Source organism: Asparagus officinalis, chromosome 5, assembly GCF_001876935.1.
Source record: "Asparagus officinalis chromosome 5, Aspof.V1, whole genome shotgun sequence".
NCBI lineage: Eukaryota > Viridiplantae > Streptophyta > Magnoliopsida > Asparagales > Asparagaceae > Asparagus > Asparagus officinalis.
The window spans coordinates 83,414,808-83,442,466 of record NC_033798.1 but is presented as its reverse complement, the minus strand read 5'-3'; positions in this window follow the sequence as shown (position 1 = coordinate 83,442,466).

The window sequence follows — 27,659 nt, the reverse complement described above, 5'->3', positions numbered from 1 at the left end:
ACTTTGCACGGTGTTCACGACTAGTTGACTTTGGTACGCGAATAGCTCAGTAAATGAGGAATAATATTTGTTTATGTAAAAGAACATATAGAGTTGTTAAGATTGGAAGACAATGAATTAAACAAGTTTTATCGAATCCAAAATGCACTTAGTTGGTTTTTAAATTTTATAAGAGTATCTTGTTTTTTTTTCTCTATGCTATATATATGATATAGTTTATACAAATTAAAATAGTATTAATTTTAGAAAGTCCCTTAGGGAGGTTTTTAGAAAACCCCCTTCCCCTTGCCTTTGGGCATAATCCCTGTAAATTTCTTGGAAAAATTGTGTCGGGGCCCCAAAAGTAGGAACTCCATGTGACCCAGCGCCTTGTATTTTGGCCCATGTGATTCAGCCCTAAAAAGTAGCATTTAATGTTTCAAGGCCCCTCCATGTCAGCAGTATAAAAAAAGAGATTGTACTTTGAAAAAAAACTGATATTGCCCCTCCACTTATCTTCCCCATACGCCTCTGGTTCCCAAAAACATGAAAAATCATGTCCCATTAATGCGATCTGACTAAAAAATGGAGGGAAATTTCCCGCCCTTTTTTAAACTCTATCACGAACAATAACTCATGTTAGTTCTAGGTTATTTAATGTTAGTTCTAACTTATTTCATGTTAGTTCTAATGGCAAGTAAGAGCTAACTTTAAGTGGAACTAATATTAATACTTTGGCTACTTGGTCTAGTGGTAAAACTTGGTAATTTGGAGAGGAGATCAGGAGTTCAAACCCCTAGAGCTACAATATATATTTAAAGGTGTTTGATTTGGCATTGGGCATTGGGCCTCTTGGGCTCTTTGTTAGTTCTAACTCATTTTATGTTGGTTCTAACTCACTTCATGTTAGTTCTAACTTAACTCACTAGAACTAACGCTTAAATTAGAAATAACACCAGTTATAATTTAGAACTAATACGATATCGGATAGAACTAACACAAGAACCACTAGAACTAACAGGGGCTCAACTAGAACTAACACTTATACTAGAAATAACACTAGCTGGAAGTTAGAACTAACATGACATCAGCTAGAACTAACACGAGAACCACCAGAACTAACATAGGCTCAACTAGAACTAACATAGCCACTAGAACTAACGCTTAAATTAGAAATAACACTAGCTGCAATTTAGAACTAGCACGACATTAGATAGAACTAACACGAGAGCCACTAGAACTAACATGGACTCAACTAGAACTAACAGACTAACGTTTATATTAGAAATAACACTAGCTGGAAGTTAGAACTAATATGACATCAGCTAGAACTAACACGAGAACCACCAGAACTAACATGGGCTCAACTAGAACTAACATAACAACTAGAACTAACGCTTATATTAGAACCAACACTAGCTGGAAGTAGAACCAACACGACATTAGATAGAACTAACACGAGAGCCACTAGAACTAACAGGGACTCAACTAGAACTAACATACCACTAGAACTAACGCTTATATTAGAAATAACACTACCTGGAAGTTAGAACTAACATGACATCAGCTAGAACTAATACGAGAACCACCAGAACTAACATGGGCTCAATTAGAACTAACATAGCCACTAGAACTAACGCTTAAATTAGAAATAACACTAGCTGCAATTTAGAACTAACACGACATCAGATAGAACTAACACGAGAGCCACTAGAACTAACATGGGCTCAACTAGAACTAACAGACCACTAAAACTAACGCTTATATTAGAAATAACACTAGCTGGAAGTTAGAACTAACATGACATCAGGTAGAACTAGTACGAGAACCACCAAAACTAACATGGGCTCAACTAGAACTAACATAGCCAATAGAACTAACGCTTAAATTAGAACCAACACTAGCTTCAATTTAGAACTAACAAGAGAACTACCAGAACTAACAGGAGCTCAACTAGAACTAACATACCACTAGAACTAACGCTTATATTAGAAATAACACTAGCTGAAAGTTAGAACTAACATGACATCAGCTAGAACTAACACGAGAACCAACAGAACTAACATGGGCTTAACTAGAACTAACATAGCTACTAGAACTAACGTTTATATTAGAACCAACACTAGTTGGAAGTAGAACCAAAATGACATCAGCTAAAACTAACACGAGAACCATCAAAACTAACAGGAGCTCAACTAGAACTAACATACCACTAGAAATAACGCTTATAATAGAAATAATGTTTATAATAAAAATAATACTAGCTGGAAGTAAGAACTAACATGACGTCAGCTAGAACTAACACGAGGATAACTAGAACTAATATGGGCTCAACTAAAACTAACATACCACTAGAACTAACGCTTATATTAGAAATAACACTAGCTGGAAGTAAGAACTAACATGACATCAACTAAAACTTACACGAGAACAACTAGAACTAACAGGGGCTTAACTAGAACTAACATACCACTAAAACTATCGCTTATATTAGAAATAACACTAGCTAGAAGTTAGAACTAACATGACATCAGCTAGAACTAACACGAGAATCACTAGAATTAACAGGGGCTCAACTAGAATTAACACACCACTAGAACTAACGTTTATATTAGAAATAACACTAGCTGGAAATTAGAACTAATATGACATCAGTTAGAACTATCACGAGAACAACTAGAACTAACATGCCACTAGAACTAATGCTTATATTAGAAATAACACTAGCTGGAAGTTAGAACTAACACGCATAGTTCTTTTCTATTATTGTTTGATATTGTTGCCTTGCGATCTTAGTCCTAGTAAGCGCTTCGGCCATGTCCACAACAAATTAAAGAAAGAACTGATAATAAAATAGCAATAACAACAATAAAAAAAAGGGAGGAATTCACCTCACCGTTCATTTATAATTTTCGGAAACAATTATAAATAAAATGTTTTAAAAAATTTTATGACAAAACAATTAATAAAAATTCAAGGTAACAAATTAAAACCCAACGTGCTTGATGCACGGCGGGTCCAAGCCAATCGAGCATTTAATTAACAACCTAGCTAGCGATTTGATTAAACTAACTAGCTCTTGACGAATTCGTCGATGAACTTGGCCCGGGCGTCCCTCAGCCAAGTGACGTCCCCCAGCCAGTCCTCGATCAGGAAGAGGAACGTCTCCTTCTTGTTGATGGGCTCGTGCTTCTTGACCCACTCGGCCCTGGGCTTGGGGTCGTCGTTGGGCCCCATGTTATTGTCCTCGGTATAATAGCAAGTCTGGTGGAAGTCGGCCCCATCCCAAACGGCCCAGCCCTTAGGCCTGATCACGTCTCCAATCTCACGACTTCCCCATGGCCTGATCATTTTCAATGGCCCTGACGGAAGTGAGAGAGAGAGAGAGAGAGAGAGAGAGAGAGAGAGAGAGAGAGAGAGATGAGATTAATGATGGAGAAATTGGGAATAAACAGGGAGGGGCACAGTAACCGAGTTCAGTCCCATCAAATGGGCAAATTCATAACTTCCACTGGGCTTTTTTTGAAATTCGATACTTTGGGGCCTCGTCACAAATACTGTGTATATTTGGGACTTATCCACATGGGGCAAAATACAAAGGGTCTCGTCACATGAAGTTTCTGTTTTTAGGGCCTGGACACATTTTTCCCAAATTTATTTTAGTCTAGTAAGCACTTTGAATATTATTTACTTCAACACACCCTCGATCCAGCAATGCCGCCAAGCCTAATATGTCAACGATCCAAGTATGTTACCAAGGAATGTGAAAATGCCCTCAAACATAATAATAAATTATTTTATATTTTATATTTTCCATTAATTTTTTATGAGTTAATTTTCACTTTAGTGCCCAAAAGTTTGCGCATTTTTTTACTTTGATGACCCAAAGTAATTTTCTAACACTTTGACACTCTAAAATTTCGATCACATGTCACTTTGATACCCCCCCAATATATTATTTAAAGTAGTTATATATCCTTGTTAAAGTAAGAGAGAGAGAGAGAGTCTTGGGTAAATTTTCCTTAAATTGAATATTAAGAGTGTACATATATATATACAAGTAGAGGAGGGTGAGGTTTGTCCTCATAACCAATGTGGGACTAAACCCACTACACAATATTATCAACAGCCCCCTCAAACTCATGTTGGATCAAACAAAGTGAGTTTGCATACAAGAAACTAGAATCGATGAACATGGTAAGGCCTTTGTGAAGAAATCTGCAAGCTCGTCAGCGGATGAGACATGAGGAAGTAGAATTGTTTTGTCCTTGATAACTTGTTGATGGACAAAATGAGCGTCGATCTCAATATGTTTGGTCCTCTTATGAAATATTGAATTATTAGCAATCTAGATGTCACTCTTATTATCACAGTAGAGAGGAGTAGGAGTCGTAACAGAAATACCAAAATCACTAAGAAGATGGCGAAGATGAATAATCTCTTTAACTGTTGTGGACATTGCATGATACTCTGCCTTGGTGCTAGAAAGCATAATAACATCTTGTTTCTTACTCCGCCGAGAAATAAGGAATCACCAAGAAATGTACAATAACCTGTGGTAGACTTCCTGGTAGTGGGATCACCAGCCCAATCAGCATCAAAATATGCACAAAGCTCTAACTTGAATGTAGGAGGAAACAGAAGAGAGCGAGTGCTAGTACCCCGGAGATACCAAAGAATCCGTAATAAGGCGGCATAATATGCAGAATGTGGGACACTAACAAATTGACTGACAATACCAACAGCATGAAAGATATCTGGTCGAGAGATGCACAGATAGACCAAACGGCCAATAAGATGTCAGTATTGGGTAGGATCAGATAGAGGCTCACCATCAGCAAAGCGAAGTTTGACATTCTGTTGGAGTGGAGTATCAATAGTTGCATCGTCAGTTAGTGTCATGCCCCCACTTCCCAGAATACAGGAGAATCGAGACATGAACAAGCTCGCGACATTTTAGATTGAGGAGAACAAATAAATAAACCATTCTTCTCAATCTAATACGCTAAGCGTCAAGCAAAATAATACAAGTCACAGGTCCCCGATCATAGATAGCAAGAATATAATAAACAACCAAAACAATAGGATACATACCATAAGAAAATATATCATCCGAGACAATATAAAAGAGTCCACAAGTCCTGATAGAAAACATGGAACTAAAACTGGATAGTCATAAAATAGCATCAACTGAACTAAAAGGGAAAAATACGACAAATGTCCAATGTCTAATAACTACTACATGAATAAAATATCTAAGCTTCAGTTTGATCTTCTCCTCCATCTGGTAGACACTCCGACTGGGGGTACTCCGGCTCCAATGTATCAACATACTGAACATGTCCGTCATCTAAATCTGACGTACACTACAGAAAATAGGTGTATGTCAGCGTGCATGGCACAGGGTAAGATCCCACAAGGGAGAAAGAAACGGTCGAATGACCAATGCAAAAACAATAATAATAATAATAGAAGCATGCTACTGGAATACTAATAATCTAAATGCAATCTATCACTAGAATATAATAATCAGAAGAATCCAAGAAAATCAACCAAGTAACAAGTCGATCATGTAGCTAGCGATCAGAATAATCATCCAAGTAACTGTTGGCCTTCTTGTTTTGATGATGTTTAACAAACAATTTACTTCTAATGTTGTTTGTCTAGTGTTTTTGTTTTTGCATTTATTCTAGGCAAACAACATAGTTGGAGGATGGATGGATTGCGCTTCAACGATGATATCCAAAGGAGGTTGGCGGAATGTCGGATTGAAGCCTATACAATTCAAGTTAAAAATCAAGTTCAAACTTCATCCGCAACGTGTACCAAGTTGAGCTACAATGAAGATCAAGATCAAGCTTGGGTAACTTAGCTTAGGTTTTATATTATGTGTGTTAAGTACCTTAAGCTCAATATCATATACACACACGTATTTGGTTTCTATGTATATATATAGTTATATATATACATGCATGGTTTTGGGTTTTCATGTTTTGAACACTTTTGCAAAATAATGAGATTTCACAATTGGGAAATGAAAATTAGAAAATTCTTTTTGTAACATGTTCAAAATATCATTTGCAAACATTTCTCAAAGTTTCATCAAGTTTGGAATTGATTTGTTATGTTTAAAGGAATTTACAAATTCACGATTTCGTTCGTGCACATGTTCGTGTATGTTTTACAAAAATGATGAGTTTTCACAAATGAGAAGTGATATTTGAAAAATTCTTTCTCTAACATGTTTATCTACATATTTATAAACTTCCCACAAAATTTTACTATTTTTGGAGTTGATTTACTGTGCCTAATTGATTTTGCAAAATCGTGTATCACAGCAGATTTTTAGAAACTGTATTTCTGTGTTAAAACATTTATTTCTATCAACTGGAAAATTCTTTTTCCGAAATTCTTTCTCTAATATGTTTTTATACATGTCTAGAACCTTTTCTCAAAATTTCATAATTTTTGGAGCTGTTTTACTATTTTTAACAGATTTTATAAAATCGGATATACCTGCTTCAGTACCGTCGGTCGACCGAAATTTCCGCCGGTACCGAAATTTCCGCCGGTCGACCGACGGACTCTCTGGATGTCTCCTGAGCTTCTGAACTTGTTCGCGGTAGACCGTGATTTTCATCGGTCGACCGCTGGAGTCCCAACGGCTCTTTTTAGAGCCGTTGAAGATGGTTTTTTGGTCTTTTGACTTGGGAGTTTTTGTTGAGATTTCTAGTGGGTATATATACCCCATTGCTGATGTCTTTTCAGATTGATTAAGAGTGTTTTAAAAACAAGTTTAAGAAAGTTTTTAAACAAGGGTTTGTTTTACTGTTTGTTTGAGTTAGGGTTTCTGTTTACAAAGGAGGAAGTTTTTTCACTGCAGATTGAGGGATTCATTCTCAATCCTCTTCATCCTCTTCTTTGTGTTTATAGAGAAGTTTTCTAACTCTTTTCTCTAGCAATTTCATTATTGATTTATCATATATTAATTATTGCTAGTTTGCTATTTGAGTTAGATTTCATTTTACTCATTGTTACACACACCCACATTGAGCTTTTAGTATTTACATACATAGTATAGTTGGGTGGTGAGAGTTTGTAACTTTGGGTTGTGCTTAATTATCTTATATCGCCATTGTCATTAGCTCATTATCTATTTCATCCACTATCTTGTTTATATTATTTACCCTTGTGTTGTTTATATATCCTTGCATATATTTCATCATATAGGATATATCACTTTGTGTATATTGCTTATTCTTGCTTATAACTATTGTATATCTATCTTGCAAGAATATAACTTGTTAATTAATTTTAATTGGCATTTAATCGGATTAGATTAGCATAAGACCCTAATCACCCCCCCTCTAGGGTCTAACAATTGGTATCAGAGCTTGGTGCTCTTTGATTTAAGGTCTAATCGCCTTGAGTTAAAGATCCAAGTTATCTTGTTGTGCTAATCTTGTTTTGATTGGTTTTGCATCTTGCTTGCATATTTTTACAAATTATGAATATGAATGATGCATCTTGTTTAGGCTATGATTCTAGTATTGCTCCTAGATTAGATAATTTCCCCTATGCCCAATGGTGTGTTAGATTTAAACTTTTTGTTCAATCTAAACACTTTGATTTATGGGAAATTATAGATGATGCTTATATTGTGCCCATTTTGGAGAAATCCAAGTGGGATAAGAATGATCATCGTATGTTTACAATGAACAATATTTTGTTAGAATATTTGCTAAATGCTTTTAATTCATCTATGTCTAACAAGTTTGTTCATTTTGATAGTGCTTACAAACTTTGGAAATTTATAGAAGCACATTAAGGAGACTTGGAGGCGATCCGACAATCTTTGGAGGATCCCGCTTCAAGTTCTAAAGGAGCTTCATGCACACGGCCACTAGGCGATAGCCCTAGTGAGGTTTGCAAGTTTGAAACCACTAATGATTTATCTAGTGATGAACTTGCTTGTGCTAGTGAAAAATTATTGCATGCCTATAACAAATTGCAAAATGATTTTAATGATTTAAAAAGCAAGCATGATGTTTTAAAATCCGATCATGAGAAGCTAGCTTCCAATTTTGATATCATTTCCAAAGAAAATGTTGCTCTTAAAGAAAGTAATGATATGTTAAAATTGGAAAATGAGAAATTATCATCATCCATTTCTAGCTTATCTCATGCTAAGATTGATGCCATGTTAGAAGTAGAGAACATAAAGAATGATACAGCTTCTTTTATAAATAACTATTTATGTTCTACTTCTAAAAATGCATATGTGCCTAAAAATGAAGATTTGAATCTTATGAAAAATAGTATTTCATCTTTAGATTCAACTTTGAAAATATGCATTAATAATCATAAGAAACTTATGGACTTGTGTGCAAAGTCAAATGCAAACTCTTCTAAGAAACATATACACCATGCACACTTGTATAGTAAAATTTACAAATGCTCTATTTGTGGTCGTAAAGGCCATTTATCTAAATTTTGCTATGATGCACAAAAATCTAAAAATGCTAATATAAATGTTTCTTGTGCATCTCATAAGACTTCTTCATCTTGTACACTTACACATTCACATGCTCATTCTCACAAAGTTCATCATAAGCATGCTAGTGTGTTCAAGTGTGATCATTGTGGTCGTTTTGGTCATTTGGCCAAATATTGCTTTGATTTAAAAAGAAAATCTTATTTGACAAATGCTTCCAATAGACCACATGTTTTTAAATGTGATGTTTGTGGTAGGTTTGGACATCTTGCTAAATTTTGTTTTGATATACAAAAAGCTTCTAAATTGCAATATGTTCCAAATAGACCATTGTTTAAGAATGTTTCTCATTTGCAAAATAATTTTAAAAGAAAATCTTTATTTGCAAATGATTCCCGTGCACGAACTAATGGTCCACAAAAACAAATGGATCTCTTTCATTGCACAAATTGCAATCGGAAGGGTCATTTGAATGAATATTGTTTTGACCATGTTAGTGCACCATATGTGCCTAAGAGGGTTCATAACCCTAGGGCTTTGTGCCTAAATGATAGGGGTCATGTCCCTAAATCTTTTGGTACCAAGAGTTCTTGGGTACCAAAACAAATTTGATTTTCAAACTAAGAATTTTAATGGTTTTATCCTTCTTTATCTTGGTTTTGAAAATTATGCTTTGAAATCTTCTTATATGAAAACAATTTAAAATTGATAAAATCTTTTGGTTTCATGATTATTTGTTTTGTTTTCATGAGAGGTTTGTATTTATATAACCCTCCAGGTTTATTGGGTGTTTATTCCCAAATTATGTTTACCGGGTGCAAAAATGTTTATATGGGTTAATACTAGCTCAAGAGCTAGATATAGTTGCCTCTCTTGATTTTTGAAAATCAAAGGATTTGATTTTATTTTTTTGAATATAAATTTTGATTTATGATTTCATTTGGTTGATTCATTTTCATTTGAAAACTTTTTGCATGATTCTCATGTTCCTCTTCTTTTGATTTCATAAATCTATTCTTTTATATGGTTTTTATATTTTGTGCTAATGAGACACTTCTTTCATATTAACATATTTATATGTGTTCTCATTATCTTCATGTATGTGAGTAAATTTTTAGCATATTCATGTATGCTTGCTCACATATGTTTTGCCATGATCTTCATCGCATATATTCTATATGGCTTTTTGATAGGGGGAGCAATCCCTATATATATTCTTTTTATACTCACCTATGCTTATTGATAGGGGGAGCTTTCGCTCTCTTAATCCTTTTGTCCCCTTTTTGATGTTGTCAAAGGGGGAGAAATATTGTGAGTATATTCCTTCTTGTTTATATGCATGATAGCATACTTTCCATCTATGCTTGCTCACATATGTATGCCTTAGCATTCATTGCATATATTCATTAAGTTATTTTGATAGGGGGAGCAATCCCTATATCTTTTTATGTTTGATACTCACCCGTGCTTATTAGGGGGAGCTTTCGCTCTCTTCATTCCTTGTTGTCCCCTTTTTGATGTTGTCAAAGGGGGAGAAATATTGTGAGTATATTCTTTCTTGTTTATATGCATGACATATTATACATTGTACGTTCATTTCCTTTCATGCATATATCCTTTTTGTACATATATCCTTTTTGTAAATTGTTTGTCATCATCAAAAAGGGGGAGATTGTTGGCCTTCTTGTTTTGATGATGTTTAACAAACAATTTACCACTAATGTTGTTTGTCTAGTATTTGTAGACAAACAACGTTGTTGGAGGGTGGATGGATTGCGCCATAACGACGATATCAAATGGAGGTTGGCGGAATGTCGGGTTGAAGCCTTGCAATTCAAAGTTAAAGATCAAGTTCAAGCTTCATCCGCATGTGTACCAAGTTGAGCTACAATGAAGATCAAGATCAAGCTTGGGTAATCTAGTTTAGATTTTATATTATGTGTGTTAAGTACCTTAAGCTCAATATCATATACACACACGTATTTGGTTTCTATGTATATATATAGTTATATATATACATGCATGGTTTTGAGTTTCATGCTTTGGACACACTTGCAAAATACATGAGTTTTCATAAATGGAAATTCAATTTGAGAAATTCTTTTTCTAACATGTTTGTTTTCATGTTTACAAACATTTCGTAAAGTTTCATCAAGTTTAGAATTGATTTGTTATGTTTAATGGAATTTACAAAATCATGTTTTCGTTCGTGCACATGTTCGTGCATGTTTTACAAAACAGATGAGTTTTCGCAAATGGGAAGTGATATTTGAAAAATTCTTTCTCTGACATATTTATCTACATGTTTAGAAACGTTTCTCAAAATTTTACTATTTTTGGAGTTGATTTACTGTGCCTAATTGATTTTACAAAATCGTATATGTTAACAGTTTTTCAGAAACTGTAAATTTGTGTTCAAATATTTATTTCTCTCAACTGGGAAAATATTTTTCAGAAATTCTTTCTCTGACATGTTATGTTACATGTCTAAAACATTCTCACAAAATTTCATAATTTTTGGAGTTCATTTACTATTTTAAATTGATTTTACAAAACAGCTGCGCACTGCTACAGTAACTCCGGTCGACCGGACCGGTCGACCGGAAATGTCTCTGGACGTTTCTCAGCTTTGCAGATGGCTCTCGGTCGACCGTACCGGTCGACCGAAGTACTGTAGCATCCGACCGTTGCTACAGTAACGGCTAGTTCTGTTTTTTTGTTTATTTTAATGTTTTGGGGGTGTTTTTATACTGGGCGACAGAGAGTCTGTCGGTCGACCGGTCCGGTCGACCGATGAAAATTTTCGGTCGACCGACGAATTTTTCGGTCGACCGACGAGTGTTCCTTCAGTTTGCAACGGCTAGTTTTTTGACCGTTGCCTTGGGGTTGTGTTTTGTCTTTTGCTCAGGTTTTTGGCTGAGTTGAGAGAGGGTATAAGTACCCCATTGCCTTCAACTCTCAAACTAACCAAGAGGGTTTTTAATCAAGTTTAATAAAGTTTTTAACAAGGGTTTTAGTTTGGTTTAAGTGTGTTTAAAAAGCTTTTAAGCAAATTGAGAGTTTGTTTTTGTGATTCAATTCTACAAGAGCTTGAGGAGATCATCTATTGGTGTTTGGGCATCCAACTCTTCTCCCTCCACTCTTGATATATTGAGAAGTTTTCTAAACTCTATTTCTAGCTTTTTTATATATTTGATTATCATTGTTATTAAGCTAGAACTACATTGAGTTTAGTTTTGATTTATATCTCTTTGTTCACACACAACCTTTTGAGCTTATTGTATTTACATTCATAGTATAATTTGGGGTTGTGGGTTTGTGACTAAGAGTTGTGCTTAATTGAGTTCTCACCTTGTTTTGAGAACAATCATTTGTCATATTTGTGCTTATTGTGAGAATCACTTTGTAATACACTTGTACACCGAGTGAGGAGTGTGTGGTGAGAGTCGGGGATCGTCCCAAGAGGAGTGGCGTCGGTTGACGTGCCTAGGGAGAGGTTGTAACCGAGCACTTGAGGGAGACACGGCTAGGTCCAACACTTAGTGGGTGTAGAGTGTGATTGCAAGAGTGTGAGTTGTAGAGTTTTCGGTTAGCTAGAAAACCCAGTGTGTAGAAGAAGTTCCGGCTTCCAAACCGGATTGTGTTAGTGGATTTCTCCCCGGGAGTGGGGAGCGGAGACGTAGGACGGAAGGTCCGAACTCCGTGATCATATAGTGTGTTTGAGTGTGCTTTGGCGTTCATTTATATTCATGCTCATATCTTATATCGCCATTGTCATTTACTCTTAGTTCATATTATCCACTATCTTGTTTATCTTATTTATGTTTATATCACCCTTTGTTTCATATCCTTGCATATAACTCATAGTATATCTCATTGCTAGGATATATTCCTTGTTCATATTGTTTATCCTAGCTCACATATATTATTGTATTTCATACTTGCTAGGATAACTCATTAATTAATTTTAATTGGCATTTAAATCGGATTAGATTAGCATAAGACCCTAATCACCCCCCCTCTAGGGTCTAACAGTAACAAGATCATACAACTAGATGGAATTAATACTTAAAAATCTACAATAAGAGACATAGTACGTCGAGCGAAATAATCCAAACAAGGAAACTCTCATGTATATATCACATGTCTCAAATTATAGATAATTAAATATTAATCCTGATCTATGTATGAAAAGAAATACAATTGGTCTGTATCTCATAAGAATCCGTAATCACCTTAAGTAACAATATCATATAACTAGCCATTCTATAATAGATCACTGGTCCACATCTCACACAGAGTCAATGCTCATATCATCGAATAACTGACTGTTCACAAATCTCTTACGTGCATCCAATACCGCTACACGAATAGGTCAGAGGACTACACGCAATCCGATTCCGGCATGGTCCAAACTCAAGTAGGACTCGGGTGACTACACAATTTTCACTGACTAAAGTGACTACATGAATTCACTTTAGCCTAACAAACCAACCCCATTAACTACACGGATTCACTGGTGCGTGTAGGCGTCAAAAATTACCTATAGGTCCCCGCATACGGCTCAAGACAGAGAGAAGACAATGAACATCACTATCCAAGTCACAGGAGCTCATTTTATGACGACAAACACATGAAGTGAGTCAACGGACCATGCGAAACGACGGAACTTCAGAATGACGAAAACACGAGCTTATCGGGAACCCCACATCACTTGCAAAAGGCGAAGTGCCTCTCATGTCTTGTCCACTTCACATATGATTCAATCATGGGATCTTGTAGATCTTCTCAACAGCTTTCTGACGCATCTTGAATCGCATGATTCCGAGTTCGGACGACGAAGATACGACAAAAGCGGACGGAATGCGCAGGACTACGTCCCGGGCCTCGGCGAGACACCCAGAGGTGTCTCGGCCAACCCGAGACACCCAAAGGTGTCTCGGCTTGGCCAAGACACTCTAAGGTGTCTCGGCCAAGCCGAGACATCCAGAGGTGTCTCGGATGGGCCGAGTCACCCATTGGTGTCTCGGATGGGCCGAGACACCCAAAGGTGTCTCAGAACTTGTAGAGCGATGTTGGCCATGATTCAATTCGAATCTGAAGAAACTCAAAACATGAAAGTTATATATCTCCTCGTTATCTTTCCAATTCATCTTGTATCAGGTCATTTAAAGATCATATGAGAAAGATAAAGCCAAAATACCAAAGATAGTACAAACTCCGAGACAGTGTTGATGTCTTGGAGAAGAATAACGATTTTGATCATGATACGATTCGAATATGAAGAAACTCAAAACATGAAATTTGTATATCTCCTCGTTAGAGTTCCAATACATCTTGAATCAGGTCATTTGGAGGTCATATGAAGAAGTTATGACCAAAATATCCGAGACACTCACAAGTATCTTTGACCTTGTAAAGCTGTTTTGACTATGATGTGATTCGAATCTGAAGAATCTTAAAAGATAAAAGTTGTAGATCTATTTGTTAGATTTCTAACACATCTAGAATAAGGTTATTTGGAGTTCATATGAGTAAGTTATGGCCAAAATACCCGAGACACTCACAATTGTCTCGGACCTTGAAGAGCTGTTTTGACCATGATGCAATTCGAATCTGAAGAATCTTAAAAGATAAAGGTTGTAGATATTTTCGTTATCTTTCCAAAACAACTTGAATCACCACATTCTGAGGTCAGATGAAAGAATTAGAGCCAAAATACTAAAGAGGGTACAAACTGTCTCGCACATGTGCGAGACACCCCGAACTGTCTCGCACTCGGGACGTGTTTTTGACGGGTTTCGATCAGTTTTGACGGTTCTAGAGCCTCCCTAACTGCATTAGGGTTATCTTTAAATGTGATAAAGTGGTTATAACTGATGATAAGAGGAAATCAACTGTTTCTATCCAAACACAGGGCTCCTGAAGCCTATAAATACAGCCCAGGGCCTTCATTTTTGGAGGGCTGGAATTCTCGAGCGTTAGCGAAGCCCTGCCGGACTGAAGACTGAAGGTGTACGAATTTCAAAGAGGAGGAGGAGATATTGGATCGAGTTCATCGGCATAAAGAAGAGGGGCTCGTCAGATCTGCAGTTCTCGTGCTCGTCCCTTAAGATTACCCCGTTGTAGTGATCTTAAGAAGAGCAATTATCTCGTTGTTGCCGAGATAAGCGCTACGGCTTCTTGATTCCTTCGCGAATCAATGAAGCTCTGTCTAATTTTTTAGCAATCAGATCTGATTGACGGTGGTCCACGGATATCAACATCCCCGTCACAGGCCAAGATCCCAGGCAAGTAGAAGACTGATAAACGATCTCTACGTTTGTTTGAAGAGAATTGTACTTTTGTTTTGTTTTCATTATGTAAAGGTCTTATAAAAAGACTAATTTTTGTTTTCGTTGTAAACGTCTGAAGTCTGTAATGAATCCCATAATGAAACAATCAATTTTCTTCCCAAACAAACTGGCGACCACAGTGGGAGCCAACAGCCTCTCTGCCGAGGCTGTTGTGATGCAATCGGCAATCAAGATCCGGGTGAATGAAGAGATCGAATATGAATTCGATCAGCAAAAGTTTGAAGAGTACCTCTCTTCCTCCTCCCCCAGATCCACCTCTCCAAGCAGGCGCAGGAAGGTCTCCTCTTCCAGAAGCACTCGCGGGACTTCAGGCTTGAAGATCAAGGATCCCCTCGCCGCCGCTGCACTCACGCCCCGCGACGCCCCTGCGACATCCAAAGAGGTCGAAGCTGCAAATCCGGACTTCTCCTCCGCCATGAAGATAACTGATGAAGGCACTCCAACTTTGTCGAAGAGGGCGCGCCAAAGACGGCGTCAACGCCTTGTGCGACAATTGGCCAAGGCTTCGGAGTCAATGGACGGGATCCGCTATGATGAGGATCTGAAATCTAGGCAGCGCCGAGAACAACAACGACGAGCAACCAACCCCTCCTCCAAGACAGAAACGAACGAATGGGTTCACGTCAAGAGGACCCACTCCACCCTTGAGGAGCGAATCAAAAAGCGTCGCGCATTGCTCGCGCATGTCCGAGTCCTTCTGTAGAAAGCAAAAGAGATGCAGAAAGAAGAGACAGTTAATAAATCGCCCAAGCACAAACAGGTATGGATGCCGAAGGTGAAGTCAGCGCCTAAAGCAAAAGTGAACGAAGTTACAGCCCGGCGCTCGTCAACTTCAGATCTCGTTTCCCCTATCCCCGCACCTCCGACAGAGCCGTGTGGTAGCGTGGATTTCCCCAAGTTCAGGATTCCTCTGAAGGATCGCCTCGGTTCTCTACCCGAAGATCGAGGCAAAGTGCCTGTTAAGGAACGCTTGGGACCATTGAAGGAACCCCGAGCAAACATCCAGACTGGGGGTCGTACGCGACCACCTAACAAGTTGATTTCTACAACGGCCCGCTTGGGGGTGCGTACAGAAGGCCAAGAGCCTGTTAAAGTTTCACCCTTAGAAAAGTGTGATTCCAAACGAGTGACTCCTGCAGACGCTAACAAGGCGTTGTTTACTCAGAGAAAAACACGTCAGACAGACGAATGCGTTATACCTGAGAATTCTTGTAAACAGCCGATAGTTTGCTCTGATCGTAACGTCGATGAATTGTACTGTAATGACCGTAAAATTTTAATACTAGTTAAAATAAATTTTTGGTATTTTAAAATATTATTTTTAAAAGAGTATTGTATTTTTCTTGATTTTCTAGAATTTTCTATGATTTAAAGTCTAAGTTTTATATTTATTTAAATGATTTGAATATTTATAAATTTATCTAGGGCAGTAAATATTTTTAGAATTTATCTGTTATGTTACCGATACTATTACGTATCATTTTGAATAATACGTGGTATTATTATTATTATTACGTATATTTTTGTATAATACGCTGTATTATTAATTACGTATTATTTGTATAATTTATTGTACTATTTCTACTATTGCGTATTATTGGTCGTATTAGTACAACTGGTACATTTTACTGTATATGTAATTATCCCATAATTATATAATTTTAAATCTAAGTAAATATATTTTTATTATTAATTATTTCCGTTTAATTGTACAATATGGATATATTTCAACAGTTTCGTATTAACTATTGTAATAGCACAACATGTACGTTTTTATTTGTAGATAATTATTATGTAATTAGTTAATCAAAAACTCAACGCAGCCTGCTTTCCCTCTTCTCTCTCTCTCTCCCTCTCTTCTCTTCTTCTCTTCTCTCTCTCTCTCTCTCCTCTTCTCTTTCTCTCTTTCTTTCGAGTCTCGAGCTCGCAGCTGCCGCCAAAACCCTTGCCACTTTCTCTTTGACGTAGTAACCTCGCCTCTATAGCACTCTCCTCCGACGCCGACGATACCCTACAGCGCGCTTCCTCCCTCGACCTTGAGCTCCAAGCCTTCGAGCTCCCCCCATCACGGAAACCTCACGCCTTCGCCTGAGCTCTCCTCGTCTTTGAGCCTTCTCCCCATGCCGCCCCGCTCAACCCCTGCTCCATGCTTCCGCGCTTTCTTATCCGACAGCCCTCCGACCTACCTTGAGCGGCCTCACCAAATCTCCGACACCACCGCCCTGAGCCGCCATCGCCTGCACCTCCACCCCCTCTTCCCGCTTCTGCTCCCAAACAGCCAGCTCTAACGCCGCCAGCCGCTCCCTCCTGCCGCTTTCTGACCGCTCGCCTGCTCTGCCCCTCGAGCCGCCAGACTTTCTCGCCTGTCGAACCCTTTCGTTCGCTGCTGAGCTCCACGCCCCCTTCTTTTCGTCCGCCTTGCTCCCGGAGTAACCCGACAGCCCGCCCGTCTCCAGCCCCACGCACTACCCCGTTTGCTAGTTTAAGCCTTCTCTTTTGTGCCCCGCGCACAGCCACCACACGCCGTTCCAACATTCTTCTCTATTAGTCCTCCGCAGCCCTGCACTCGCCTAGTCCGCCCCAGTCTCGTCATCCCCTGTAGGCTGGGTTACTAGCAGCCCCACCGTGACTGCCCGACAGCCTCAAAACCGCTCGCTAGCGATACGTGTCGACGAATCCCGCAGTCGGCAACGATCCCTATTTCTGCCCTTAACTGTCGACGCCGACAGCTCCGTGCCTAGCCGTGGACAGCCCTCCTCGACCCCGCTACGCGCCGACGAACTCCGAACCCGCGTCCGCCAGATCCGCCGCTGCCCCGTTCCCGCTGCCCCTCGTCGGGGATCTTCCGACACCGTGCCCACCGCGTCGGATCCGACTCGCGCCACCGACGTCGATTCGTTCGACGAACCCGAGGCAAGATCCTGATACTCTTTTGACTTATCATTCAATTCTTAGACCGCTCTGAATTAATTAGTTGCTTACAAGATCTCTATTCTTGCTCAGTACAATTTTAGATTGATCACAAATTAATTATGCATAAGAAATCGTTACCCGAATAATTATTCGTTACAAATACGGAACTGTCGTGAACATATTGAACTGAGAACTATAACGTATAGAACTATCGTGAACGAAATGGACTGTGGACAATAACGTATGACCATTCACATTATGCTGTGATGACTTGCACGGATTTATTTGACGAATGATATTAAAAATAATATTGTGATAATAGATACTGTAAAGATAAAATAAAATAAAATTATTTTAGATTAATTTATAATTTTAAAGAATTTTATTGACAAAATAATCAATTTAAAATAATTACTATTTTGGTGAAAACTCATTTTAGAGTAATTATAATAAATTAATAGAATTTATTTGACAAAAGAATTATTTTAGAATAATTGTAAATAATTTAAAAGAATTTATTTTAGAATAAGTATCAATTTAGAATAATTTCAATAATTTAAGAGAGTTTTATAAAAGGAATTATTTTAGAACATTTATAAATAATTTTAAAGGATTTATTTTAGAGAATGGATTATTATGAATTATTCATGATTTAGGTTCTTAATTTTAATTATATGATATGCTATGATCTTGTTGTATATGATTAGCTGTATTTATTACTCTTTGTTATGCGTGAGAACCGTTAGAAATTCAAGACTAGTGTGGCCTGGTGTGTCCTGTTTAAGACTTAGAAACCTGTGTGTATGTTAACTTAGAAAAACAAGAGAGTTCGGATGGGGAAGTCTTTGTTCATGTGATCGGATAAGACTGTTGATGTATCTTCCAGACTAGAACCAGTGAATCGTTTCGCACTGGGGTGGGTCTGAGGAGCAGTGATCGGATGTGTTTGTTGTTTATTTCTAGGCTCGCACCAGTGAATCGTTTCGCACTGGGGTGGGTCTGAGGAGCAGTGATCGGATGTGTTTGTTGTTTATTTCCAGGCTCGCACCAGTGAATCGTTTCGCACTGGGGTGGGTCTGAGGAGCGGTGATATTGAGATTATTGATTATTTCTAGGCACGCACCAGTGAATCGTTTCGCACTGGGGTGGGTCTGAGGTACTAGTGAGATGTGGTTGTTAACCAGATATCCGATAATGTGAACTTTGACTCTGTGTGAGATGTGAACCAGTGACCTGTATAGGATGGCTATTTACATGACCTCGTTTCTTGGTTAGGTATGATTTCTTGTGAGAGATAGTCCAGTTGTGTTTCTTTTCATACATAGATCGGGATTAATATTTAATTATTTACAATCCGAGACATATGGTATATACATGAGGGTTTCCTTGTTTGGATTATTTCGCTCGATGTACTACGTCTCGAGTTGTAGATTTTTAAGTATTAATTCCATCTATTGTATAACATTGTTGCTTGGATGATTATTCTGATCGCTAGCTGCATGATTTCGTTACCCGATTGATTTACGGATTCTTATGATTATCATGTTTTGGTAGTGGATTGCATGTTGATTTTGTTGGATTACCAGTTGCACGTTCTTTTGTCGTTTTGGTTATCGTATCGTTTTCCGCTTGGTTTTCGTTCGTTCTTTTCTTTTGTGGGATCTTGCCGTGTGCCATGCACCCTGACGTACACCTGTTTTCTCTGGTGTACGCCAGACTTAGCGGAAGAACAGGTCCAGCTGGGAGATCGCCAGAGCCGAGTATTCTCAGCAGGAGTGCTTTGTATATGGAGCAGAAGAACAAGTTGAAGCTTAGTTATTCCTTCAGTTTACTTCGTAGCATTTCTTTTCCGTCGGATCATTGTATTTTACATTTCTCTAGTATTCTTTGTTCAAATATGTATAAGGGCATGTTTGACCCGAATATTATGTCTTGGATGATATTCATTTGTGATATGTATTATTTTATTCTGAGTTTGTCTATTATATTCTTGCTGATTTGTGATCGGGGACCTGTGACTTCGCATTGTACTTATTTCCAGACGCTTAGCGTATTAGGTTAAGGAGAAACATTATTTTTATTTATTCTCATTGATCTAATATGTCACGGGCTTGTTCACGTTCCGGTTCCCGTGTATTTTGGGAAGCGGGGCGTGACATGTACCATCAGGCTGGGAGTACAAATAAATCTCGAAAGAGAAGTACTCGGGAAGCGGACTCTCACTGTCCGTGTACCAAACTAATCAGGGCAGTATTATCAGCATGTAGCTGCCTCAAGACCGCTCCACAGAGGGTCTCGGTATTTGAAAGGATCTTCCCCAAAACGCCCAGGACCAAGCCAAGGCGTTTCTGTAGAAAAAGACTAGCTGCACAAGATGATGAACTTCCAGAAGTCACAGTTAATATGGTTGATAAGGGGAAGTCAACGCGAAGCTTCAGTCCTCGTTATTTTTCGGACATATCCCAACATATAACTCGGTTACGATCAGGAACCGTTAGACAAAGGGACTATCAGAGGATGAATCAAGGATTATCCTCGTATGATGAAGCGTCAGATGCCAACTCTGCAGTCGCTTCTGATAAAACGGTATCCAGTCCAGGTCAATCCCGCGAAGTGTTGATGATTAGCACAGAGGAGGTCATCAAAATTGTTGAGGATGCTCTAGCCAAGCAGAAGCAAACTTTCAAGATCGAAATGGAAATGGCTATGCAGGAGATGAGGCAAATGCACGACCAACAAATCCGAGCTTTGTCGAATCAGATAGGTGAATCCAGCCATCGCAACAATGCTAATCAAGCAGATAGCGATTCAGATGTGGATGAACACCTTAAGGCTGATGACCCTCCCATTGACCAGAACACTGGGGGTGGTCCCATCGATGATGACAACACTAGGGGTGACCCCGTTATTCTTCTCAGGAATCGTCTAAGATCTGATACAGACGAGGACGAGAAAATAAAGGACCTCGAGAGCAAAATCAACGCGCTGATGTCTGCTCAGGGGATAAAAAGGACCGGTATTCTATCTCCCTACCCAAGAAAGTGGGATTCGATTCCGTATCCGACAAAGTTTAACATGATCAACTTCACGTTGTTCGACGGGAAGGGCTCGCCCACTCAGCATCTGATCTACTTCAAGTCCCACTTAGGTATGATCTCCGGCAATGAAGTCTTGATGGTTCGGTCATTCGTTGGCACCCTTCACGGGCCTGACTTCGATTAGTACCAGCGTCTCAAACCCGAAAGCATCACTAGCTGGGAGGACCTGGAGAGCATGTTCCTCGGTCATTTCTTCGATGATGACGCCGAAGTGTCAATCATGACACTCTTCGATGAGAAACAGAAAGACGGAGAGTCGGTGGATACCTTCATCAAACGCTTCCGCAATCAGGCAATGAACTACAGACCTGTCATAATAACTTGTCCATTAACATCTTGGACGTTATGGGAGTAGAGCCGCTCAATACTTGAAAAGAGTTGAAGGTGCGCGGAGAGCAGGCCGAACGCTTCCTCAGAAGGAGGAATGTCGAAAGAAGCTAACCAATGACTAACCCTCTGAATCTGAGTCTCGTTTCCCATGATGAAGGGAACGCACCTACAACAATTGTTGACGTTAATCAGACATCGTAACAGCAGCCCTGAAGACAGCAGAAGACTTCAGATCCGAGGTTCCAAAAAGAGTACTCATTCAAAGACGAAGACGTTCCAGCTATCTTCGAAACCCTTCTTGAAAACAACAAGATCAAGCTGTCACCCATCATGAATCAGGAGGAGGCTGACAATACTGCAGATTGGAAGTACTGCGCGTACCATAGGAGGATCCTTCATCTTACCAAGGCTTTACTTTAAAGAATAGCATCCAGACCTTGGTTGAAGCCGGCGTCATAACGCTGGGATAAGCCAAATGAGAACGGCAACACTCCGACAAGTATAAGAGTATAAACTGATCCTTCCTACACTCTGACAAGTATAAGAGTATAAACTGCTCCTTCGTACACTCCGAAGAGTATACGAGTATAAACTGCTCCTCGATACTCCAATAGGTATATGAGTCTAAACTGTTTCCTACCTTTGACGGGAAGTTCCTGGAGAATTTTTTTATACGTAATATTCTTAAGGATAACCCGATCATGTAACTGAGTACAATGTCAGACCTAGTTCCGCAAAGGAAGCTGGGGGTGGATGATTCATGTAATGGGAAGTTCCCGAAAGAATGCTACATGTAATTTTCTTAGGGATAACCCGATCATTACGAACAAAGTGATAAACACTAAACCCCCACCGTGATTTCCGAACACTCTTTTACTGAGATGAGATTAGATCACTTCGTTGGATCGATCTTCCCTCACAAAACTCCCATTGGTGTTTGACGACTCACAATCTTCCACCACAAAATCCCCCACCGATCAGACTAATTGACAGTAGGACCACCAAAATTCCTTTCGGTTGAATCCACTCAAATTCTCGTTACGTCTGTGCACTCAACACTCCCATTGTTAGAGTCTGGACATAATACTTAGTATTTTAATATCCTGATCATTGACAATTGTTAAACCCCTCCGTGTTAAGTATTTATCACTTAACATCAGGAACCCCCTTTGAGTGACTTGTACAAGTCAACACTCCCATTGTGATTTTTACTCCCACTCCCACTTGGTCAAACATTCCTACAGTTAGGGCCATAACCAAAATCCCCTCTTGATTCCTCCAATGAACAAGAGGTCCACTTACAAATCGAGTGATCAAACCTTCCTATAGTTAGGGCCACCTCAAACTCCCGCTTGGTCAAACCTTCCTACAGTTAGGACCAAAACCATAACTCACTCTCGATAAACGAGGAATTCACATTTAGTTCGGTAATCAAACCTTCCGACAGTTAGGATTATCCGAATCTTTCGATTCTCAGAGTGGAGATCCCACTCCTAGTTTCACTCTTTAGATTCTCAAGGTAGAGATCCCACTTTGAGTTTCCTCTGCACTGGAGATAGAATATAAAATTCTTCCTCTTCGGTTTCGGGAGATAGAATATAAAATTCTTCCTCTTCGGTTTTGGGAGATAAAATATAAAATTCTTCCTCTCCCATTTTGGGTTCGTCTTTGCCCCAAGAGAAGACACCATCCTTCAACTCCAAAATCCGTGCGTCATACGCATGGAGAATTTTATCCCGAATCCTAAGTAGGGATAAGTCAATACCTAACACGTGTTTTCGGTTTAGTCTTTCACCGATTGAAGAAGACACCAGAATTCCAGTCTGGGGAATTTTATCCCGAAGTCTAAGAAGGGATAAGTCAGCGCCGAACACGCGTTACCAGTTAGTCATTAACCGTAAAAAGGACAAAAGCCCACATATTCGACATTATGACATGTTGTTATTAATAACACCATAATCCGTGCTTCACACGTATGGGGAATTTTATCCTGAATCCTAAGTAGCGACAAGTCAACGCCTAACACGCGTTGCCGGTTTAGTCTTTCACTGATTGAAGAAGATATCAGAATTCCAGCCTGGGGAATTTTATCCCGAAGCCTAAGAAGGGATAAATCAGCGCTTAACACGCATTGCCGGTTAGTCCTTAACTGTAAAAAGGACAAAAGCCCACATATTCGACATTGTGGCAGGTTGTTATTAATAACACCATAATCCGTGCGATAACACCATAATCCGTGCTTCACACGCACGGGGAATTTTATCCCGAATCCTAAGTAGGGATAAGTCAACGCCTAACACGCGTTGCCGGTTTAGTCTTTCACCGATTAAAGAAGATACCAGAATTCCAGTCTGGGGAATTTTATCCCGAAACCTAAGAAGGGATAAGTCAGCGCCTAACACGCGTTGCCAGTTAGTCCTTAACCGTAAAAAGGACAAAAGCCCATATATTCGACATTGTGACAGGTTGTTATTAATAACACCATAATCCGTGCTTCACACGCACGGGGAATTTTATCCTGAATCCTAAGCAGGGATAAGCCAACGCCTAACACGCGTTGCCGGTTTAGTCTTTCACCGATTGAAGAAGACACCATAATTCCAGTCTGGAGACTTTTATCCTAAATCCTAAATAAGGATGAGTCAGCGCCGAACACGCGTTGCCGGGTAGTCTATTCCCGTGACAAAGACAAAGTCTACGTATTCAATATCGTAGCATCAAGTCTAAGGGAATTCATTCCTTTAGCACAATGTCACATGCGGAACGGACTTAAAACAATCCGCTTGTAAGCCCGATTTAAACGGTAATCGGTAAGAGCACGTCAAATCCGTTAAGGGCTGAGGATTTGCCAAAATCCTAAGTCAACGTCTGATACACGTCGCTGTTTAGTCTTTTCACAGGAGAAAGACGAAGTCTACGTATTTAATATCGTAGCACGAAAATGGTTAACTCTTTTAGCTTAACGTCACATGCGGAACTGACTTAAACAATCCGCATGCTAGCCCAACTCAAACGGTAGTCGGTAAAGGCTCATCAAACCCGTTGATGGCTAAGAATTTGCCAAAAATTCTATAAATGCGAGTCATTGACGCACCAGCTCCGTTAGTTGGTCTCGTGACTCGAGTATCTAACAACACCAAGATAAGATCCGCACATGCAGATGAATCAGTTTTAACAGTTGGTCCTGCAGCCCTAACATTTAGGACCGCCATGCTCCAATACCTTAAGAGCTTAAACTATGTATACTCCAACAAACGTACGAGTATAAATTATATTAACGTCGGGCGATCTGAAACCCTAGGTCAACTCCGATCAACGCGTAACCCTAGGTCAATGCCAGTCAACGCGTTACGACAAAAAGTCAACGTCAGACGATCCGAAACCCTAGGTCAATGGGTAACCCTAGGTCAACCCCAGTCAACGCGTTGTGATGAAAAAGTCAACGACAGACGATCCGAAACCCTAGGTCAACGCGTAACCCTAGGTCAACGCCAGTCAACGTGTTACAATAAAAGTCAACGTGAGTCAATATATCATGACGGAGATAGTCAGTTCAAAGTCAACTCAACGATACGAGCCAAAATCAACTCACCAGCTTTGATTCAAGATTTCGACGACGGCCAGACGATAAACGTAGCGCCGGGAGAACTTCGGCTATTCGTCAAAATATCGAATAGATCGAAAATCGAAGGAGTCAAGAATCAAACTTCGGCTATTCGTCAAAATATCGAATAGATCGAAAATCGAAGGAGTCAAGAATCAAAGCTAATTACAGGTCCTTGTACACTGACTAAAGGTTGGACCGATCATATCCAAAGTATTTCAGGCTCGTCTATAAAAGAAACGAGACTGAAACACTTTGGAGGGGGTATCTGTAGGCGTCAAAAATTACCTATAGGTCCCCGTATACGGCTCAAGATAGAGAGAAGATGATGAACATCACTATCCGAGTCACAGGAGCTCATTTGACAATGACAAACACACGAAGTGAGTCGACGGACCATGTGAAACGACGGAACTTCAGAATGACGGAAACACGAGCTTATCGGGAACCCCGCATCGCTTGCAAAAGGTGAAGTGCCTCTCATGTCTTGTCCACTTCATATATGATTCAATCATGGGATCTTGTATATCTTCTCAACAGCTTTCCGATGCATCTTGAATCGCATGATTCCAAGTTCGGACGATGAAGATACGACAAAAACGGACGGAATGCGCAAGACTACGTCCCGGGCCTCGGCGAGACACCCAGAGGTGTCTCGGCCAACCCGAGACACCCAAAGGTGTCTCGGCTTGGCCAAGACACTCTAAGGTGTCTCGGCCAAGCCGAGACACCCATTGGTGTCTCGGATGGGCCGAGACACCCATTGGTGTCTCAGATTGGCCGAGACACCCATTGGTGTCTCGGCCAAGCCGAGACACCTAAAGGTGTCTCGGAACTTGTAGAGTGATTTTGGCCATGATTTAATTCGAATCTGAAGAAACTTAAAAACATGAAAGATATATATGTCCTCGTTATCTTTCTAATGCATCTTGGATAAGGTCATTTTAAGATCATATGAGAAAGATAAAGCCAAAATACCAAAGATAGTACAAACTCCGAGACAGTGTTGATGTCTTGGATAAGAATGAAGATTTTGGTCATTATTCGATTCGAATATGAAGAAACTCAAAACATGAAATTTGTATATCTCCTCGTTAAAGTTCCAATACATCTTAAATTAGGTTATTTGGAGGTTATATGAAGAAGTTATGGCCAAAATATCCGAGATACTCACAAGTGTCTCGGCCATGGCCGAGACACTCATAAGTGTCAAAATACCAAAGATAGTACAAACTCCGAGACAGTGTTGATGTCTTGGATAAGAATGAAGATTTTGGTCATTATTCGATTCGAATATGAAGAAACTCAAAACATGAAATTTGTATATCTCCTCGTTAAAGTTCCAATACATCTTAAATTAGGTTATTTGGAGGTTATATGAAGAAGTTATGGCCAAAATATCCGAGATACTCACAAGTGTCTCGGCCATGGCCGAGACACTCATAAGTGTCTCGGCCATGGCCAACACACTCACAATTGTCTCGGATCTTGTGGAGCTGTTTTGACCATGATACAATTCGAATCTGAAGAATCTTAAAAGATAAAGGTTGTAGATCTTTTCGTTATCTTTCCAACACAACTTTAATCACCGCATTCTAAGATCGGATGAAATAATTAGAGCCAAAATACTGAAGAGGGTACAAACTATCTCGCACATGTGCGAGACACCCCGAACTGTCTCGCACTCGGGACGTGTTTTTTACGGGTTTCGATCGGTTTTGACGATTCTAGAGCCTCCCTAACTGCATTGGGGTTATCTTTAAACATGATAAAGTGGTTATAACTGAAGATAAGAGGGAATCAACCGTTTCTATCCAAACACAGGGCTCCTGAAGCCTATAAATACAGCTCCAGGGCCTTCATTTTTGGAGGGTTGGAGTTCTCAAGCGTTGGTGAAGCCCTGCCGGACTAAAGACTGAAGGTGCACGAATTTCAAAGAGGAGGAGGAGAGATCGGATCAAGTTCATTGGTATAAAGAAGAGGAGCTTGTCAGATCTGCAATTCTCGTGTTCGTCCCTTAAGATTACCCCGTTGTGGTGATCTTAAGAAGAGCAATTATCTCGCTGTTGCCGAGATAAGCGCTACGGCTTCTTGATTCCTTCGCGAATCAATGAAGCTCTGCTTAATTTTTCAGCAATCAGATCTGATCGACGGTTTCCACGGATATCAACATCCCCGTCACAGGCCAAGATCCCACGCAAGTAGAAGACCGATAAACGATCTCTGTGTTTGTTGAAGTGAATTGTACTTTTGTTTTGTTTTCATTGTGTAAAGGTCTTATAAAAAGACTAATTTTTGTTTTCGTTGTAAACGTCTGAAGTCTGTAATGAATCTCGTAATGAAACAATCAATTTTCTTCCTAAACAGTGCGAGCGTGGAAGATACATCAACAGCCACATCTGATCACATGAACCAAGACTTCCCTATCCTAACTCTTCTCGATTTTCTAAGTCAACAATCATAACCTGAACTAGATCTTTGGTCCACCTTCTAAATTCAGTTAACACACACATATGTCACTAAGTCTTGTTCATGACGCACAAAGCCACTAAGTCATGAACTATTAGTGGTTCTCAAACACAACAAGGAACAATAAATGTAGCTAATTATGTGCAATAAAACATGGTATCTTACGTAATTAAAATAAGAACCATAAAATCGGTGGATGCTTTGCACATAAAATGTCACGGTCAACATCCACCCATAACACGTCCATAAACTAAATTAATTCAAAATAAATAATTCTTTTGCAAAATAAATTCCTTTAAAAATCATCTCTTACCATACTTATTCTAAAATTAATATTTTAAAATAATAAATTTAAAAATCAAAATAATATTTTTACAAGATAAATTCTCATTAACTCAAAATAGTCTATTTTCTCA